The 18,832-nt window shown below is 42.3% G+C and overlaps 6 non-coding genes across 6 annotated transcripts; 5 read left to right on the forward strand and 1 right to left on the reverse strand.

Annotated features, from left to right (window-relative positions):
- The first annotated feature begins 4,957 nt into the window (after positions 1-4,957).
- Positions 4,958-5,029, forward strand: trnap-cgg (transfer RNA proline (anticodon CGG)). The gene has a single exon. It is a non-coding gene; the product is annotated as a tRNA-Pro (tRNA).
- Positions 5,030-5,450: 421 nt separating this feature from the next.
- trnap-ugg (transfer RNA proline (anticodon UGG)) lies at positions 5,451-5,522 on the forward strand. Its single transcript has one exon. It is a non-coding gene; the product is annotated as a tRNA-Pro (tRNA).
- Positions 5,523-6,748: 1,226 nt separating this feature from the next.
- On the forward strand, positions 6,749-6,820 carry trnap-agg (transfer RNA proline (anticodon AGG)). The gene has a single exon. It is a non-coding gene; the product is annotated as a tRNA-Pro (tRNA).
- Positions 6,821-11,019: 4,199 nt separating this feature from the next.
- trnap-agg (transfer RNA proline (anticodon AGG)) lies at positions 11,020-11,091 on the forward strand. Its single transcript has one exon. It is a non-coding gene; the product is annotated as a tRNA-Pro (tRNA).
- A 413-nt stretch (positions 11,092-11,504) lies between these two features.
- Positions 11,505-11,576, forward strand: trnap-cgg (transfer RNA proline (anticodon CGG)). The gene has a single exon. It is a non-coding gene; the product is annotated as a tRNA-Pro (tRNA).
- A 5,111-nt stretch (positions 11,577-16,687) lies between these two features.
- trnad-guc (transfer RNA aspartic acid (anticodon GUC)) lies at positions 16,688-16,759 on the reverse strand. The gene has a single exon. It is a non-coding gene; the product is annotated as a tRNA-Asp (tRNA).
- Positions 16,760-18,832: the final 2,073 nt, after the last annotated feature.

Below are 18,832 nucleotides of genomic sequence, written 5' to 3' on the forward strand. Positions count from 1 at the left end.
TGGAGTATCAGTTTTGCCTTCAGCACGAATGGAGATAGAAAGCCAAATGGATCGTACACTGAACTGACCATCGAGAGAAGACCTCTTCTGGTAAGTGGCTGGGTTTTCACGTTGATCTGAAAGGTGAACATGTCGTTCTCAATGTTCCAATGTGCTCTTTCAACTGGAAGCCTTTCACAATCCAGGTCCAGTTCCTTCATCTGTTTTGCTTTGTCTTCTTTTGGGATTGAAGCAAGCGCTGTTCGACTGCTGCTGACCCACTTTGTCAACTTGAACCCTCCTTCAGCACAGACATTTCTGAGTTCCTTTACCAGCATTGCGGCCTGCTCTACTGTGGCTACCGATTTCAAACAATCATCAACGTAAAAGTTCTTCTTGATTGAAGTTACTGCCTCTTCATCATATTTGTCCTTGTTGTCGTCCGCAGTCCTCTGAAGCACAAAGTTGGCGCAGCTCGGGATGATATAGCTCCGAACAGATGGACTGTCATTCTATACTCCTCCAGTTTCATGTCAGTGTTGCCATCGGGCCACCATAGAAACCGCAGATAATCCACATGATCTGGACGGACTTTTACTTGGTGGAACATCCCCTCGATATCCGCCATCATGGCCACCTTTTCTTGACAGAATCTGAGCAGGACTCCCAGGAGTGTGTTGGACAGATCTGGGCCCTGCGGGAGCTCTGTTTTGAGGGATGTGCCTCGGTACGACGCAGTAAAATCAAATACGACTCTGATCGTTTGTTTTTGTTTATGGTAGACAGTTAACAGCCATGCTGGTTTTAATTAGCCTACAACCAGTGGCTAAGTGCAATTCTGTGGGGCACGAAGCAGGAGACTGGACCAGGGACAGGAAGTTGGACATGGTGTTGGTAGGGTATTACATTACCTTCTGGTAAAAAAAGGTTAAAAAAATACTTCAAACAACATGTACCACTGGGCACGCTGCTGAGGTTTCAATCAAATATTCTCTTTGAGTCAACAACCAAATAGATTATTTACAGAGGAATGCTGGAGTTGATTAATTTCTAGAAATCAATTAGGTAAGTATTTAATTGCTATATGTACTTAAAATGTACCAATCATGTGTCTTGTTACTTTCTAGGAATTAATTCAGTCTTTATTCAGTCCAATTTCACAGCCAAGAGATCATGTGACAAGGTGAAAATCAAAGTCGAAGTCGTTGCAAAAACCAAATAATCAGAAGGGCAGACAAAACAAGAGGGCAAAGCAAACTCGGAAAACAAGGCAAAGGGTTGTCATTATGAATCTCGAAAAAAACAGGCGTACAAGTTTCTTGGTTCTGAATTACGATCAACGTTCTGACGATGAACACTGCGGAGACTGAGGTTTAAATACATGAGGGAAGGTTACAATCTAGACGGGGCTCTGGAGAAAGGTGGGCTAAACAAATAGACAACAGGTGGAAAACATAATAGGGTAATGATACAATAACAGGGGGAGACAGAAATGCAGACTGGATGCACCCGAATAGTGAAGCACAGACAGGGGAGTGACTCAGAAACATTCAGACACAGACATCACAGGGGATCACGAAAGGAATAACTGTAATGGAAAACAAGAACCAGATATGAATTATAATTAAAAAGCACGAAAACAAACCGGCCAACTCAGGAACATTGCATGGCAAAAGCCAAAAAAGCTCAATTCTGAAATTAATCAACTCTTTAAATCCTGCGACACTCTGAAAATAATCTATTTGGTTGTTGATTCAAAGAGAATATTTGATTGAAACCTCAGCAGCGTGCCCAGTGGTACATGTTATTGCATATATAAAGCCAGTCACACAGTATAATTGCATAAAAGCCTACCAGTTGGCTACAGATGTGCTTCCCAAGAGGTCAATGAAGTACTTGGCAAAATCAGAACAATAACACCAGTCCTGAGAAGCTTCAGGAGACCCAGCAGTTGTGGCAGCATCTGACTGTTGGGAGATGGGCCGTGTGTGTGCCAGTTGTTACCTTCCCTGGTTATTCCAACTGCCCCAGTCCCAAGCCCAGTCTCCTTTCATACCTGTGCATATCAATCCTGCTAATATTGTTACAAACAACAATACATAGTTATTCACTTATATTTTTGTTGCTGTTGTTGTGTTTACATGTTCATAAGAATTGTAATATGCAATGCCCTCCTTAATGCTTGGGACATTAATTTAGCTCAGTACACCACAATTTAATATCCATCCATCCATCCATTATCTGAACCGGCTTATCCTGATCAGGGTCACAGGGGGGCTGGAGCCCATCCCAGCACACACCGGGCGAAAGGCAGGAACACACCCCGGACAGGTCGCCAGTCCCCCACACACCCACGTCTTTGGACTGTGGGAGGAAACCGGAGTACCCGGAGGAAACCCACGCAGACACAGGGAGAACATGCAAACTCCGCACAGAGAGGCCCCAGCCGAGATTTGAACCCAGGACCTCCTTGCTGTGAGGCGGCAGTGCTACCCACTGCACCATCCATGCCGCCCACAATTTAATATTCGTAAACAAATTAATATTCTCATCTTTTATTAAAGGGTATTTTTATACATCCTGGTTTCACCATGTAATCATTACAACACTTTTTATATGTAATCCTCCATTTCATGGCACCATAATATTTGGGACATATTTATTTGATCTAAATGATAGTCATGTTTAGTGCATATTTTTTGTATGTATGACTGCCTGATGTATGTGACCCATTGAGACATTACTGTGGTCATCTGTGGACAGCAGTCTCTGACACATCCACGCCTGCCTCCTGAAGAGTTTCTGATCGGTTGGACACGTGTTTGGGGATTTTTCTTCATGATGATGAGAATTCTTCAGCCATCAGCTGTAGAGGTCTTACTTGGCTTGCCATGCTTTTTGCCCCATTACTGAGCTCACCAGTGTGAGCTATGAAGCTCTGAGCTCTCTCTTCTTAATGCTGTTCCAAACAGTTAATTTTGATGGTTGATATGAGCATGACCTGTATCTGCGTGCATTGCACTGCTGCCACACGATTGGCTGATTAGGAAATCGCATGACTAAGTAGGTGTACAGGTGTTCCTCATGAAGTGGATATTTTGGCAATTGTTGTATTTGTGTGCATGGATAGTAGACAAGGTGTAAATATTGTTCTCCTTCAGACAGTTGCCATAAAAACTTTTACCCAACATCCAACCAGCCGTCTGCCTTTCATTTTATTTACATTACATTACACTACATTAGATAAATGGCATATGGCAGACGCTCTTATCCAGAGCGACGTACAACAAAGTGCATACCCATAACCAAGGATAAGTGTGCTGAAAGGCCCTAGAGGGAAGTACAATTTCAACTTCTACCTGTATAACAAAGATAAGGACCAGGGCCTATTTGTTTTTTCCGCAACACGCAAATGTTTGAACATACCCCTTAACTAGCCAAACACTTCTTACCTAGCCAAACTAAAACATCCTGATACAAAGAAAGTAAATAACAGAAAGACAACAATTAAGGTTTACAGGGAAGTAGGGAGGGATAGGGAGAGGTGCTGCTTGAAGAGGTGTGTCTTCAGTTTGCGCTTGAAGATGGGAAGAGATACAGTTAGTTCCACCACTCTGGAGCCAGAACAGACAAGAGTCGTGAGCGTGAGGTGGAAGTTCCTGTTTGTTATTATTCATTTGAATGTAAAGTTTGTCAGGATTAGAAGAGAATAAATTATATACTTTATATACTTTATTATCTGTCACGACCTGGCTCACTGGCCTTGACAAAGAGGGAGACGCACACTGACGCATTTAAAAAACAAGGTCAAATTTATTTGAAATAACCAGTTAACAAAATAAACTGGACAAGTGTGGAGTGGGAAAGTCAGTTACATCAGGAGTGTGAGTGAGTGGATGTGTGAAAAGTATGCTGAAGCAATATGTGTGAAAATGCATTGAATGCATTGAGCAACATTAACTGTTCATCTCCAGAATTATTCTGGACCATTCACACCTTTTTGTATTACTGGCCCATTTACTTGTGTAAATGTGCTTCCAAAAGTAAACAGTTTCTTGAAGGATTTCATGTCCTCACCTTATTCAATGAATAGTATGTATGTCCATTCAAATAGTCACAAATAAATATATGTGAGGATGTTGTCATTTAAATGTTACCCACCTTCACGGCCAGACAAACGTGCTTGTTTTGTGAAGCAATGAGCACAGCCACTCTTTTACCCGTCAAGGGGTACTAATGTTGAAATAATCCACCAACATTCCATTACTCTTTTGCAAAGAGACGAAAAGCCAAGCAACCTGCTTTGGCCGGGAATCGAACTCAGGTCAACTGCTTGGAAGGCAGCTATGCTCACCACTATACCACCAATGCCCGGACCGAAAGCTTGTCAGTATTGTCACTGCCATCAGGAATCGCTTAGAACAATGAGATCTTTCCATTACTTACCGTCTGGAGTTCCACATCAAACGCACCGCAACCCATGTGGGCTTGTTTGTCCGGGGGTGTTATTCTCTCTTCGGGTGCGAGAGGTCCCTGGTTCAAATCCCGGACAAGCCCTCCCAAATGTGTCAGCAGCGACTTTTTTGCATGAAGGCAGCAATTCTGGGGGTTGGTGTCCTCATAATGCTATTGTTTGAGAATTTCTGCATTCAAAGACGTCATGCTACATGTTTTGAAATTTTGAAGGTTTTTATTTCTTTCTGGCTTTACAACCAATTATTGAAGTCCTTGTTTTAAAGTGAAAACTGCATTGAATGCATTGAGCAACATTAACTGTTCATCTCCAGAATTATTCTGCCACGGCCAGACAAATGTGCTTGTTTTGTGAAGCAATTAGCTATGCTCACCACTATACCACCAAAGCCCTGCAGGAAAGTTTGTCATTATTGTCACTGCCATCACGAATCGCTTAGAACAATGGGATCTTTCCATGACTAAACGTCTGGAGTTCCACATCAATCCCTGAGCCTCCCATGTGGGCTCGTTGGTCTAGGGGTATGATTCTCGCTTCGGTTGCGAGAGGTCCCGGGTTAAAATCCCGGACGAGCCCTCCCATATGCGTCAGCTGCGGCATCTTTGCGTGAAGGCAGCAATTCTGGGGGTTGGTGTCCTCATAATGCTATTGTTTGAGAATTTCTGAATTCAAAGACGTCATGCTACATGTTTTGAAATTTTGAAGGTTTTTATTTCTTTCTGGCTTTACAACCAATTATTGAAGTCCTTGTTTTAAAGTGAAAACTGCATTGAATGCATTGAGCAACATTAACTGTTCATCTCCAGAATTATTCTGCCACGGCCAGACAAATGTGCTTGTTTTGTGAAGCAATTAGCTATGCTCACCACTATACCACCAAAGCCCTGCTGGAAAGTTTGTCATTATTGTCACTGCCATCACGAATCGCTAAGAACAATGGGATCTTTCCATTACTAAACGTCTGGAGTTCCACATCAATCCCTGAGCCTCCCATGTGGGCTCGTTGGTCTAGGGGTATGATTCTCGCTTTGGGTGCGAGAGGTCCCGGGTTCAAATCCCGGACGAGCCCTCCCATATGCGTCAGCTGCGGCATCTTTGCGTGAAGGCAGTAATTCTGGGAGTTGGTCTCCTTGCAGTGCTGTTGTTTGAGAATTTCTGCATTCAAAGACATCATGCTACATGTTTTGAAGGTTTTTATTTCTTTCTGGCTTTACAACCAATTATTGAAGTCCTTGTTTTAAAGTGAAAACTGCATTGAATGCATCGAGCAACATTAACTGTTCATCTCCAGAATTATTCTGGACCATTCACACCTTTTTGTATTACTGGCCCATTTACTTGTGTAAATGTGCTTCCAAAAGTAAACAGTTTCTTGAAGGATTTCATGTCCTCACCTTATTCAATTAATCGTATGTATGTCCATTCAAATAGTCACAAATAAATATATGTGAGGATGTTGTCATTTAAATGTTACCCACCTTCACGGCCAGACAAACGTGCTTGTTTTGTGAAGCAATGAGCACAGCCACTCTTTTACCCGTGAAGGGGTACTAATGTTGAAATAATCCACCAACATTCCATTACTCTTTTGCAAAGAGACGAAAAGCCAGGCAACCTGCGTTGGCCGGCAATCGAACTCCGGTCAACTGCTTGGAAGGCAGCTACGCTCACCACTACACCACCAATGCCCGGAAGAAAAGCTGGTCAGTATTGTCACTGCCATCAGGAATCGCTTAGAACAATGAGATCTTTCCATTACTTACCGTCTGGAGTTCCACATCAAACGCACCGCAACCCATGTGGGCTTGTTTGTCCGGGGGTGTTATTCTCTCTTCGGGTGCGAGAGGTCCCTGGTTCAAATCCCGGACAAGCCCTCCCAAATGTGTCAGCAGCGACTTTTTTGCATGAAGGCAGCAATTCTGGGGGTTGGTGTCCTCATAATGCTATTGTTTGAGAATTTCTGCATTCAAAGACGTCATGCTACATGTTTTGAAATTTTGAAGGTTTTTATTTATTTCTGGCTTTACAACCAATTATTGAAGTCCTTGTTTTAAAGTGAAAACTGCATTGAATGCATTGAGCAACATTAACTGTTCATCTCCAGAATTATTCTGCCACGGCCAGACAAATGTGCTTGTTTTGTGAAGCAATTAGCTATGCTCACCACTACACCACCAAAGCCCTGCAGGAAAGTTTGTCATTATTGTCACTGCCATCACGAATCGCTTAGAACAATGGGATATTTCCATTACTAAACGTCTGGAGTTCCACATCAATCCCAGAGCCACCCATGTGGGCTCGTTGGTCTAGGGGCATGATTCTCGCTTAGGGTGCGAGAGGTCCCGGGTTCAAATCCCGGACGAGCCCTCCCAAATGCGTCAGCTGCGGCATCTTTGCGTGAAGGCAGTAATTCTGGGGGTTGGTGTCCTTGCAGTGCTGTTGTTTGAGAATTTCTGCATTCAAAGACATCATGCTACATGTTTTGAAGGTTTTTATTTCTTTCTGGCTTTACAACCAATTATTGAAGTCCTTGTTTTAAAATGAAAACTGCATTGAATGCATTGAGCAACGTTAACTGTTCATCTCCAGAATTATTCTGGACCATTCACGCCTTTTTGTATTACTGGCCCATTTACTTGTGTAAATGTGCTTCCACAAGTAAATAGTTTCTTGAAGGATTTCATGTCCTCACCTTATTCAATTAATCATATGTATGTCCATTCAAATAGTCACAAATAAATATATGTGAGGATGTTGTCATTTAAATGTTACCCACCTTCAGGGCCAGACAAACGTGCTTGTTTTGTGAAGCAATGAGCACAGCCACTCTTTTACCCGTCAAGGGGTACTAATGTTGAAGTTATCCACCAACATTCCTTTACTCTTTTGCAAAGAGACGAAAAGCCAGGCAACCTGCATTGGCCGGAAATCGAACCCGGGTCAACTCCCATTCATTCTCAACGGAAGTTCTTATCACTTCGGATGCGATATATTCTTGGCCGCACGTTGATATCGCGGCGCTGTTCCGAGAAAAACCAATGACGTCCTTACAGCGCGGATTCCTTAACTTTTCCCATTCATTTTCAACGGAAGTTCTTATCCATGGGCTCCTTTTGGTAAGTCTTATTTAGATAATTATTTTGGCATTAACGGGTCCTCGAATGATATTCATGTTGTTGAGGTATTCCCGATGTATTATTGCTATTTTGAATGTTCCAATTGTTCGTTTTTTTATGTGGGAAAATTACAGGTAAACGGGATAATGTCTCTGCATGTCTGCTTCTCAACGTCGTAGCCAGCTACATTAACATGCTATCACATTACGGTTTTAAAATATCACCGTCATTAATAGTATTGACAATTTGTATACACGTTTGATTCGTGAAGGTTTAGACATAAAATGTATTATTGTTGCTCGTATTTCACTGGCAATTGTTTATTGACATTGGCCTAACTTACTGTCATTCAGACATCTTGGTATATGTTCCTTTATTTTCCATTAATATATTATTATTATTGTTGTTGTTGTTGTTGTTGTTGTTAACTTGCCCATATTATGTAGTTGCCCAGCTAAGTACTTAAATAATAGAGCAGTTTCCACAATTATTATATTATACAATATTTACACCCATGTTACCTTAAATTATATGAATGTACAGTAAATACATATACTTATTGTTCTGTTTTTTCTTTGTTTAGTACAATAATGACTGTAATGCCAGGCATTACAGTATAATTAGGCACACAGTATAATTAGTACAGGTCTCTTGGTTACTTTCATACATTTCATAACTAATGTTACTTTGATATCTCCAGGTGATCAGCATGTGGAGGCATGTATATTTTCTCCCAGGTAGGCTGCAGATATACTTCCGAAGAGGTCTGTGAAGTCCTTGGCAAAATCGGAACAATACCAGTACTTCAGGAGACCCAGCCTTCACCTTCCCTCCTGCCCTGGCTATTCCAACTGCCCCAGTCCCAAGCCCAGTCTCCTTTAATACCTATGCATATCCACCATGCTAATATTGTTACAAACAACAATATAGTTATTCATTGATATTTTTGTTGCTGTTGTTGTGTTTATATGTTCATAAGAATTGTAATATGCAATGCCCTCCGTAATGCTTGGGACAAAAACATTAATTTAGCTCAGTACACCACAATTTTATATTCATAAACAAACGATTCAAAGTGCAAGTTCTCATATTTTATTAAAGGGTATTTTTATGCATTCTGGTTTCACCATGTAGACATGACAGCACTTTTTATACATAATCCCCCATTTCAGGGCACCATAATGTTTGGGACATATTTATGTGATGTAAATTACAGTCATGTTTACTGCATATTTTCTGTATGCATGACTGGTTGAAGTCTGTGACCCACTGAGACATGACTGTGGTCTTCTGTGGACAGTAGTCTCTGACACATCCACGCCTGCCTCCCGAAGGGTGTTTCTGATCGGTTGGACACATGTTCGGGGATTTTTCTTCATTATGATGAGAATTCTTCAGCTATCAGCTGTAGAGGTCTTACTTGGCTTGCCATGCCCTATGCCCCATTACATGTTCTCTCTCCTTAATGCTGTTCCAAACAGTTGATTTTGTTACACCTAAGGTTTGGCATAACAAAACAGACGTCTCATAATGGCTTCCTTGACATTCATTGGAACAACTCTGGCCCTCATGTTTAATGACAATAATACAAACCAAAGGCAAGAAAAAGCCTAGAAAAATATTATGTTTATTGTTACTATATATAAAACACACTTTAATTTCAATATGGTGAAACCAAAGTCTGTAAACATGCCCTTCATGCATTTTTGATTACAAATCTAAAATTGTGGAGAACAGAGCCAAAAAAAAAAATGTCTCTGTCCTAAACATTACAGATGGCACTGTATATAACATTGTAATCTTTTTTTGTGTATGTAATAAATTGCAATAATTGATCTAATGTCAGTAGTGATGTAATGCCAGTTCTACATCTAAGTAGGTGTACAGGTGCTCCTATTAAAGTTCTCAGTGAGTGGATATTTTGGCAATTGTCTGTATCTGTGTGCATGGATAGTAGACAAGTTGTAAATATTGTTCTCCTTCAGTTGCCATAAAAACTTTTACCCAACATCCAACCAGCTGCCTACCTTTCATTTTATTTCCTGCTTGATATTATTATGTACTTCATTATCGGTCACGACCTGGCTCATTGGCCGTGACAAAGAGGGAGACGCACACTGACGCATTTAAAAAACAAGGTCAAATTTATTTGAAATAACCAGTTAACAAAAATGTGTAGTGTGAAAGTCAGTTGCATCAGTAGTGCGAGTGAGTGGATGTGTGAAAAGTATGCTGAAGCAATGTTGTCTCATGCAAACCCAAAAAGAACCAACAGGTATGTGGGAAGAGAGTTCCCTCCTTCAGGCAAGAGTCAGGTACATTTTAACATCTGGTCACAGGTGCTCCCAATTGCGCAAATGACCTGGTACTCCGCCAACAAGGCACCTGTGAAGTAACGCCAGAATAAGTAGCACAGAGCAGGGGGCCGTAACATATCCCTAATTTTAACAATTTGAAACAATAAAATTAAAAAATATAAAAAACCTTCTCAGAGTTACAATAACAGCCATTGAAAACAATGTACTTTAAACAAATTGAATATCCCATATTGTTCAGAGTGAACAGTGGGGGACAGAGCCAAATCCCTTAATTGTATTTGAGATAACTATTAAGTAGAATGATGGCAGAAAGGATTTCCTATCCATAGTGAAATGGAGCTGGAGATCTAATGACACAACAAACATGATTATGGGACAATTCTACAAGGAAATAGTTTCCATTATTTATGTCATGGTTTGGCAAAGAGCGGATTCGAGCCGTGGTGACCATCGTAGGGCTCTACACCTACACACGGCTGGCCACTGCTTGGAAGGCAGCTATGCTCACCACTATACCACCAATGCCCTGTACTAACTGTCGTCATTATTGTCACTGCCATCAGGAATCGCTTAGAACAATGAGATCTTTCCATTACTTACCGTCTGGAGTTCCACATCAAACGCACCGCAACCCATGTGGGCTTGTTTGTCCGGGGGTGTTATTCTCTCTTCGGGTGCGAGAGGTCCCTGGTTCAAATCCCGGACAAGCCCTCCCAAATGTGTCAGCAGCGACTTTTTTGCATGAAGGCAGCAATTCTGGGGGTTGGTGTCCTCATAATGCTATTGTTTGAGAATTTCTGCATTCAAAGACGTCATGCTACATGTTTTGAAATTTTGAAGGTTTTTATTTATTTCTGGCTTTACAACCAATTATTGAAGTCCTTGTTTTAAAGTGAAAACTGCATTGAATGCATTGAGCAACATTAACTGTTCATCTCCAGAATTATTCTGCCACGGCCAGACAAATGTGCTTGTTTTGTGAAGCAATTAGCTATGCTCACCACTACACCACCAAAGCCCTGCAGGAAAGTTTGTCATTATTGTCACTGCCATCACGAATCGCTTAGAACAATGGGATATTTCCATTACTAAACATCTGGAGTTCCACATCAATCCCAGAGCCACCCATGTGGGCTCGTTGGTCTAGGGGCATGATTCTCGCTTAGGGTGCGAGAGGTCCCGGGTTCAAATCCCGGACGAGCCCTCCCAAATGCGTCAGCTGCGGCATCTTTGCGTGAAGGCAGTAATTCTGGGGGTTGGTGTCCTTGCAGTGCTGTTGTTTGAGAATTTCTGCATTCAAAGACATCATGCTACATGTTTTGAAGGTTTTTATTTCTTTCTGGCTTTACAACCAATTATTGAAGTCCTTGTTTTAAAGTGAAAACTGCATTGAATGCATTGAGCAACATTAACTGTTCATCTCCAGAATTATTCTGCCACGGCCAGACAAATGTGCTTGTTTTGTGAAGCAATTAGCTATGCTCACCACTACACCACCAAAGCCCTGCAGGAAAGTTTGTCATTATTGTCACTGCCATCACGAATCGCTTAGAACAATGGGATCTTTCCATTACTAAACGTCTGGAGTTCCACATCAATCCCTGAGCCTCCCATTTGGGCTCGTTGGTCTAGGGGTATGATTCTCGCTTCGGGTGCGAGAGGTCCCGGGTTCAAATCCCGGACGAGCCCTCCCATATGAGTCAGCTGCGGCATCTTTGCGTGAAGGCAGTAATTCTGGGGGTTGGTGTCCTTGCAGTGCTGTTGTTTGAGAATTTCTGCATTCAAAGACATCATGCTACATGTTTTGAAGGTTTTTATTTCTTTCTGGCTTTACAACCAATTATTGAAGTCCTTGTTTTAAAGTGAAAACTGCATTGAATGCATCGAGCAACATTAACTGTTCATCTCCAGAATTATTCTGGACCATTCACACCTTTTTGTATTACTGGCCCATTTACTTGTGTAAATGTGCTTCCAAAAGTAAACAGTTTCTTGAAGGATTTCATGTCCTCACCTTATTCAATTAATCGTATGTATGTCCATTCAAATAGTCACAAATAAATATATGTGAGGATGTTGTCATTTAAATGTTACCCACCTTCAGGGCCAGACAAACGTGCTTGTTTTGTGAAGCAATGAGCACAGCCACTCTTTTACCCGTCAAGGGGTACTAATGTTGAAGTTATCCACCAACATTCCTTTACTCTTTTGCAAAGAGACGAAAAGCCAGGCAACCTGCATTGGCCGGGAATCGAACCCCGGTCAACTGCTCCGAAGCCGCGGATAGTTAAGCTTAACTTTCCTTAACTTTTCCCATTCCTTCTCAAAGGAAGTTCTTATCACTTCGGATGCGATATATTCTTGGCCGCACGTTGATATCGCGGCGCTGTTCCGAGAAAAACCAATGACGTCCTTACAGCGCGGATTCCTTAACTTTTCCCATTCATTTTCAACGGAAGTTCTTATCCATGGGCTCCTTTTGGTAAGTCTTATTTAGATAATTATTTTGGCATTAACGGGTCCTCGAATGATATTCATGTTGTTGAGGTATTCCCGATGTATTATTGTTATTTTGAATGTTCCAATTGTTCGTTTTTTTATGTGGGAAAATTACAGGTAAACGGGATAATGTCTCTGCATGTCTGCTTCTCAACGTCGTAGCCAGCTACATTAACATGCTATCACATTACGGTTTTAAAATATCACCGTCATTAATAGTATTGACAATTTGTATACACGTTTGATTCGTGAAGGTTTAGACATAAAATGTATTATTGTTGCTCGTATTTCACTGGCAATTGTTTATTGACATTGGCCTAACTTACTGTCATTCAGACATCTTGGTATATGTTCCTTTATTTTCCATTAATATATTATTATTATTATTATTGTTGTTGTTGTTAACTTGCCCATATTATGTAGTTGCCCAGCTAAGTACTTAAATAATAGAGCAGTTTCCACAATTATTATATTATACAATATTTACACCCATGTTACCTTAAATTATATGAATGTACAGTAAATACATATACTTTTTGTTCTGTTTTTTCTTTGTTTAGTACAACAATGACTGTAATGCCAGGCATTGCAGTATAATTAGGCACACAGTATAATTAGTATAGGTCTCTTGGTTACTTTCATACATTTGATAACTAACGTTACTTTGATATCTCCAGGTGATCAGCATGTGGAGGCGTCTATATTTTCTCCCAGGTAGGCGCAGATGTACATCCGAAGAGGTCTGTGAAGTCCTTGGCAAAATCGGAACAATACCAGTACCTCAGGAGACCCAGCCTTCACCTTCCCTCCTGCCCTGGCTATTCCAACTGCCCCAGTCCCAAGCCCAGTCTCCTTTAATACCTATGCATATCCACCATGCTAATATTGTTACAAACAACAATATATAGTTATTCGTTGATATTTTTGTTGCTGTTGTTGTGTTTATATGTTCATAAGAATTGTAATATGCAATGCCCTCCGTAATGCTTGGGATAAAAACATTAATTTAGCTCAGTACACCACAATTTTATATTCATAAACAAACGATTCGAAGTTCTCATATTTTATTAAAGGGTATTTTTATGCATTCTGGTTTCACCATGTAGACATGACAGCACTTTTTATACATAATCCCGCATTTCAGGGCACCATAATGTTTGGGACATATTTATGTGATGTAAATTACAGTCATGTTTACTGCATATTTTCTGTCTGCATGACTGGTTGAAGTCTGTGACCCACTGAGACATGACTGTGGTCTTTTGTGGACAGTAGTCTCTGACACATCCACGCCTGCCTCCTGAAGGGTGTTTCTGATCGGTTGGACACATGTTTGGGATTTTTCTTCATTATGATGAGAATTCTTCAGCTATCAGCTGTAGAGGTCTTACTTGGCTTGCCATGCCCTATGCCCCATTACATGTTCTCTCTCCTTAATGCTGTTCCAAACAGTTGATTTTGTTACACCTAAGGTTTGGCATAACAAAGCAGATATTACAGACTTTTTATTTTAATTTTTCATAATGGCTTCCTTGACATTCATTGGAATTTGGACATTCTGGCCCTCATGTTTAATGCCAACAATAATACAAACCAAAGGCAAGAAAAAGCTGAGAAAAATATGATGTTTATTGTTACTATATATAAAACACACTGTAATTTCAATATGGTGAAACCAAAGTCTGTAAACATGCCCTTCAATATTTCCTGAGAATATGCATTTTTGATTACAAATCTAAAATTGTGGAGAACAGAGCCAAATAAAAAAATGTCTTTGTCCTAAACATTACAGATGGCACTCTATATAACATTGTAATCTTTTTTTGTGTATGTAATAAATTGCAATCATTGATCTAATGTCAGTAGTGATGTAATGTCAGTTCTACATCTAATGTAGAACTTTCCACATATTGTTATACACTGCTATTTTCACATACATACTACTGTACTACTTTTATGTTGCCTCATTGTGTAAGTGTAAATATGTTTATACGGTTCTGTACTTTAATGAGCTATACCCTTCACCTCAGTTACATATTTTGCATGTTCTATTTGAAAATATACACTCACTTTATTGGGTATTTATTAGATGTATTAGGTCTTCTGCTGCTGTAGTCTATCCACTTAGAGGTTTGACGCATTGTGTGTTCAGAGATCTGTTCACTGATGTTATGTGCAGTTATTTGCATTACTGTCACCTCCCTGTCAGCTTAGACCAGTCTGTACCTTCTCCATTACCTCACTCATCCTCAAGTCATTTCCGTCTGCAGAACTGCCGATCACTGAATGTTTGTTTGTTTTTCGCACCATTCTGAGTAAACTCAAGAGACTGTTGTGGATGAAAATCCCAGGAGATCAGCAGTTACAGGAATACTCGTACCTTGCACCAACAATCATGCCACAGTCAAAATCACTATTGGTGGATATGAACATGAACTGGAGCTCCTGACCCATATCTGCATGATTTTATGCATTGCACTGCTGCCACGATTAGGTAATCGCATGACTAAGTAGGTGTACAGGTGTTCCTAATAAAGTTCTCAGTGAGTGGATATTTTGGCAATTGTCTGTATCTGTGTGCATGGATAGTAGACAAGTTGTAAATATTGTTCTCCTTCAGTTGCCATAAAAACTTTTACCCAATCCAACCAGCTGCCTGCCTTTCATTTTATTTCCTGCTTGATATTATTAATTTGAATGTAAAGTTTGTCAGGATTAGAAGATATTAAATGATGTACTTCATTATCTGTCACGACCTGGCTCATTGGCCGTGACAAAGAGGGAGACGCACACTGACGCATTTAAAAAACAAGGTCAAATTTATTTGAAATAACCAGTTAACAAAAATGTGTAGTGTGAAAGTCAGTTGCATCAGTAGTGTGAGTGAGTGGATGTGTGAAAAGTATGCTGAAGCAATGTTGTCTAATGCAAACCCAAAAAGAACCAACAGGTACGTGGGAAGAGAGTTCCCTCCTTCAGACAAGAGTCAGGTACATTTTAACATCTGGTCACAGGTGCTTCCAATTGCGCAAATGACCTGGTGCTCCGCCAACAAGGCACCTGTGAAGTATCGCCAGAATAAGTAGCACAGAGCAGGGGGCCGTAACGTATCCCTAATTTTAACAATTTGAAACAATAAAATTAAAAAATTAAAACATTTACAGAGTTACAATAACAGCCATTAAAAACAATGTACTTAAAACAAATTGCATATCCCATATTGTTCAGAGTGAACAGTGGGGGACAGAGCCAAATACCTTAATTGTATTTGAGATAACTATTAAGTAGAATGATGGCAGAAAGGATTTCCTATCCATAGTGAAATGGAGCTGGAGATCTAATGACACAACAAACATGATTATGGGACAATTCTACAAGGAAATAGTTTCCATTATTTATGTCATGGTTTGGCAAAGGGCGGATTCGAGCCGTGGTGACCATCGTAGAGCTCTACACCTACACACGGCTGGCCACTGCTTGACAGGCGGGGATACTGGCCACTATACTAACGAGGAGACGGTGCCGGCTGCCAGAGCGCCTCACAGCGCGCCGGATACATCGATGTCGCTCAGCGATCGTGCTGGGAGGAATTCCAATGGGCCAGAGTTACTACAAGCGAGCAGCAATGTGATACTTGAATTTAAAGACAACTCCAGTCACCTCTTGTTGAGGGATGGCGTATTGGAGGAGAGAAAACTGCCAGAGATAAATTGCTGTGCTTTCTGACAGAGTATCTTTCCTATCATCCATATCTTCGGCAGCACGTGGGCTACTCGGCCATTTTACGCATTGAACCTGCAGCATTGTTGTACCAGCGTCACTCTTCACCGACCGCCCCGCCGTGGGTGCCGAAATAGCTCAGTTGGGAGAGCGTTAGACTGAAGATCTAAAGGTCCCTGGTTCGATCCCGGGTTTCGGCACACTGTCCGCGCCCCCTTTTTTGTGAATTGTCCTGACCTCCCTACCTGAGCCTGCTGACCGCTCAACAGTCTGGTGGGTGATAAAACCCCGCTCGCATGACGCAATCAACTTCTGAGGATTTCTGCCATTTTTTTGATAAAGCACTGTGGCAAACAAGTTCCCCAGATTTCACCCTCTACAAAAACCGCCGTGCGGGAACATTGCTGCCAATGGTCATTTGTTCTTCATTTGCGTAGATTACTGACTGTGCAGGAGAAAAGTGAAAAGCCAACATCAAGAGCGCGCTGTTACCCTTTCGCCTCCCCGTGAGAGATGCGGGACAAGACTCCTTTTACCTGAAGTTTGCTTTGTTTTGTCTGTGGGAAGAACAAGAGGGCAAACTCCCCGTCGGGGAATCGAACCCCGGTCTCCCGCGTGACAGGCGGGGATACTGGCCACTATACTAACGAGGAGACGGTGCCGGCTGCCAGAGCGCCCCACAGCGCGCCGGATACATCGATGTCGCTCAGCGATCGTGCTGGGAGGAATTCCAATGGGCCAGAGTTACTACAAGCGAGCAGCAATGTGATACTTGAATTTAAAGACAACTCCAGTCACCTCTTGTTGAGGGATGGCGTATTGGAGGAGAGAAAACTGCCAGAGATAAATTGCTGTGCTTTCTGACAGAGTATCTTTCCTATCATCCATATCTTCGGCAGCACGTGGGCTACTCGGCCATTTTACGCATTGAACCTGCAGCATTGTTGTACCAGCGTCACTCTTCACCCCGCCGAGGGTGCCGAAATAGCTCAGTTGGGAGAGCGTTAGACTGAAGATCTAAAGGTCCCTGGTTCGATCCTGGGTTTCGGCACACTGTCCGCGCCCCCTTTTTTGTGAATTGTCCTGACCTCCCTACCTGAGCCTGCTGACCGCTCAACAGTCTGGTGGGTGATAAAACCCCGCTCGCATGACGCAATCAACTTCTGAGGATTTCTGCCATTTTTTTGATAAAGCACTGTGGCAAACAAGTTCCCCAGATTTCACCCTCTACAAAACCCGCCGTGCGGGAACATTGCTGCCAATGGTCATTTGTTCTTCATTTGCGTAGATTACTGACTGTGCAGGAGAAAAGTGAAAAGCCAACATCAAGAGCGCGCTACAAGCGAGCAGCAATGTGATACTTGAATTTCAAGACAACTCCAGACACCTCTTGTTGAGGGATGGCTGTATTGGAGGAGAGAAAACTGCCAGAGATAAATTGCTGTGCTTTCTGACAGAGTATCTTTCCTATCATCCATATCTTCGGCAGCACGTGGGCTACTCGGCCATTTTACGCATTGAACCTGCAGCATTGTTGTACCAGCGTCACTCTTCACCGACCGCTCCACCGAGGGTGCCGAAATAGCTCAGTTGGGAGAGCGTTAGACTGAAGATCTAAAGGTCCCTGGTTCGATCCCGGGTTTCGGCACACTGTCCGCGCTCCCTTTTTTGTGAATTGTCCTGACCTCCCTACCTGAGCCTGCTGACCGCTCAACAGTCTGGTGGGTGATAAAACCCCGCTCGCATGACGCAATCAACTTCTGAGGATTTCTGCCATTTTTTTGATAAAGCACTGTGGCAAACAAGTTCCCCAGATTTCACCCTCTACAAAAACCGCCGTGCGGGAACATTGCTGCCAATGGTCATTTGTTCTTCATTTGCGTAGATTACTGACTGTGCAGGAGAAAAGTGAAAAGCCAACATCAAGAGCGCGCTACAAGCGAGCAGCAATGTGATACTTGAATTTCAAGACAACTCCAGACACCTCTTGTTGAGGGATGGCTGTATTGGAGGAGAGAAAACTGCCAGAGATAAATTGCTGTGCTTTCTGACAGAGTATCTTTCCTATCATCCATATCTTCGGCAGCACGTGGGCTACTCGGCCATTTTACGCATTGAACCTGCAGCATTGTTGTACCAGCGTCACTCTTCACCCCGCCGAGGGTGCCGAAATAGCTCAGTTGGGAGAGCGTTAGACTGAAGATCTAAAGGTCCCTGGTTCGATCCTGGGTTTCGGCACACTGTCCGCGCCCCCTTTTTTGTGAATTGTCCTGACCTCCCTACCTGAGCCTGCTGACCGCTCAACAGTCTGGTGGGTGATAAAACCCCGCTCGCATGACGCAATCAACTTCTGAGGATTTCTGCCATTTTTTTGATAAAGCACTGTGGCAAACAAGTTCCCCAGATTTCACCCTCTACAAAACCCGCCGTGCGGGAACATTGCTGCCAATGGTCATTTGTTCTTCATTTGCGTAGATTACTGACTGTGCAGGAGAAAAGTGAAAAGCCAACATCAAGAGCGCGCTGTTACCCTTTCGCCTCCCCGTGAGAGATGCGGGACAAGACTCCTTTTACCTGAAGTTTGCTTTGTTTTGTCTGTGGGAAGAACAAGAGGGCAAACTCCCCGTCGGGGAATCGAACCCCGGTCTCCCGCGTGACAGGTGGGGATACTGGCCACTATACTAACGAGGAGACGGTGCCGGCTGCCAGAGCGCCCCACAGCGCGC

Source organism: Conger conger, chromosome 15 (genome assembly GCF_963514075.1).
Source record: "Conger conger chromosome 15, fConCon1.1, whole genome shotgun sequence".
Classification (NCBI taxonomy): Eukaryota; Metazoa; Chordata; class Actinopteri; order Anguilliformes; family Congridae; genus Conger; species Conger conger.